Genomic DNA, 3085 nt, shown 5'->3' on the forward strand with positions numbered 1-3085 from the left:
GTTCCTAGTCTACTATCTTGGTTGCTGCGCTATTTCCTCAATTGATACTGTTTTTTATTATCCTCATATGCAGCCAAAGCACTAATTATAATTTTCTTATAATATTATTTAGGAGAACCACAAAAATAAACTATTTATAGTTATAATATTTTATATAATAAAAGAGAAGTTGGAGATACATGCATAAAATATTTATGTAAGATATGTTTACCTTGGTTACAAATATTTCGATAAAGTTTATCGAAAAAATAAAACTCTTTTGACTGTAGAAACGTTAAACACACTTCTTAAATTATGATTTCATAAACGTTTATGTTTAGCGTTTCTAGTTTCCCATTATGAAACATACGTATAAAATACGTATATGAACGTGTGCTACCTGGGATCAACGTTTTAAACATGTTAATTTAATGTTTCTTACTTATTTATCAACAACATTCAAAAAATATGTTTTGGAATGTTTGTACAACATTTCTTTAATGTTTGAAATGTAATATTATTAAGCAACGTTTTAAAAACGTTTATAGAATATTATAAAGAAGTATTACAATAATATACATAATATCAAAGTTTTAGAAAGTTGATTTAATGTTTTTTGCTTACTAGGAAAGTTTATAGTCTTTTATGACTTTATCTATTTAATAACAGTTAACAATAAAAAAAAATGTTTACTATGAAAATTTAAAGATAACGAAATGGAATATGCGGGATTTTGTAGACCTCATCTCATTAGAGAGAGCTAGGAGTTAAATTAACAATAAAGGTACGAAAAATATGATTTTTATTAAAATTAAATCATTTTATTAAATCATATTATCAAAAAATTATATTACACTGTGTTAAGTATAACACATATAAACAAAATGTAAAACGTTTGATAATATTGATTAAAGAAGTGGTATAGTGTCTAAGCAACAAACTCATAATCCAGGAGATGCCTCATGGTCCAGGTTCGAGTCCCAGTGCTACTGAGAATTTTTTAATGTGATATAACATTGGAATCAAGTAATTAAAATTTTCAAGTAAAATCAGCACATGCTGTGATATTTACAAGTAGTTTCTGTTAGAAAATAAAATTGAATAAGGATATTCCGACACGTCATTTTCACGTTTTATTATTGACGTCAGTGAACTGTGATTTATTCCGGTCATTTTCACGTCATTATTACGTGATTATAAAAGGATAATTTACATCATGAATAACCAAAAACTGACGTGAAAATCACGTCACGTTGCTACCTGGGAAAGCGCGTGCATTTGGCTTCTTTTTTTTACCTTTTTTTAAAAAGATAATTTTTACAGTTTTTAATTACACCTATACGTCGTCTGTAGTGTACTTACTCAGTAAACGTTAGATATTCTTAAAATATTCCGTTCGTATTCCAAAAGTTTCATATAGTTTCACAGGGTGTCATAGATTCTCTTTCGTAATTTTTATAGAAACATAGAATGGATTGAGACGAATATAAAAGTCCTATATCGTTTTGCAATATTCGCAATAAATCTCGAGATATTAATTAAAGAAGATTAGTGAATAATCGCACACGATGTGGTAGATGAGCTGTAGTGGCGCCATCTGTCGTTGTATACTTACATATTAGATCAAACAGAACAAAAATGTCCTTTACCATTTTGCAAGTGACCACATAGATTTTTAGATATTAATTAAAGATTTGTGCATTTTCGCGCACAACAATCTTCTTTCATTAATAACTAAAAACTAGGTGGTTAGGAATATTCTCGGGGTGTTAATTTTGAATTTGAGAAACATTTTATATTCCAGGAATATCTAGTGTTTACTGGGTACATGTCGAAGTAATTTGATTAAAAGAAATAACATTCAAAAAAATAATGTATAAAATATTTAGATAAGTGTAAATAAATATTCTGTAGCTTATTATTCCAAAACAAAACATAGCTTTACAGCGGCGTTATAAGACAGTGACTCATTTGCTACGCTGTCTACTAGACCGCTAGATCGACGTATACGGCACTGCCTCTCGCGCCGCACGGCAGCTATCAGGTGGGTGGAGTGGGGAGGCTGGTGGCAAGCGTCGCTGAGATCCGAGCTCTGCTTACAGGATGCCAGATGTGTTCTAAAATGTATCGGGAAGAGAATGTACTCTTTATCGTGTATTATATACGTATAAATGCGCACATCGTTTTCTACTTTTCCGAAACATATTTCGTTGTGTAATATGTGTCTAAACATGCACATAACAATAATTTAGATATTCTATAAATCTGAGGAAAGAAATCTGTGGAATTATAGACTGGGTTAGGTTAATCTTAGGAATTATTGATTAGATTAGATTGGGTTAGGGGTTTGATTAAATTGGAGAACCAAGTTCTTGTATTGAACAAAGCAGATGCGTTCTAAAACTTATCACAGAGTATCAGATAACCTTTCTCCCCTCTTCTTCCCTGTTCCTAATTACATGTGTGAGTATGCATCAAATCGTAAAAAAAAGTATGACATAATATAAAATGGTGACAGTGGCATCATCGATACAATTTATCTTCTTTGAATGGAAAAATATTTGGAGGTAAATGTTTTCAGAACGGATAGTAATATTGAACCATTCGCTATAAATAAACGAGGACATTTCTTTGTTTCATTGTTTTGCTTACACAATTCTTGAAGTCAAAGTCTGATATCATAATTCCAATATAAATACAGATCAATAAGCGATAACAATAAAAAATAAGGATTAAGGGTATGTATATATAGATGTATTAACTTAAGATTTGAACCCTAAACTACGATCTGTTTAACATCGCAAGTACTTCGAAGCTATCCTTTTATACATAGAGTTCGTTGACCTCGTTATGCAAGTAAAATGCTTTGGAAAGACTAACGCACTCTATTAACTTTAGTTAACAGTAGGTTAACTTTAGTTAACCTACGACAACCTGTTAACGCTTTATAATCTAGCTTTTCACATGTGTCCTTGTACACAAGATTAGAAGCGTACCGTGTGGTGAAGAATCATGGCCTAAGTGGGGATTTCTTAAACAATATGATGTAATCGCGACGTTGCCACATTGAGCGAAGCTATATATAGAATTCTGTAAGAAGAATATA

Source organism: Odontomachus brunneus, unplaced genomic scaffold (genome assembly GCF_010583005.1).
Source record: "Odontomachus brunneus isolate Ranch 3 - 2012 unplaced genomic scaffold, Obru_v1 Obru_scaffold_015, whole genome shotgun sequence".
Classification (NCBI taxonomy): Eukaryota; Metazoa; Arthropoda; class Insecta; order Hymenoptera; family Formicidae; genus Odontomachus; species Odontomachus brunneus.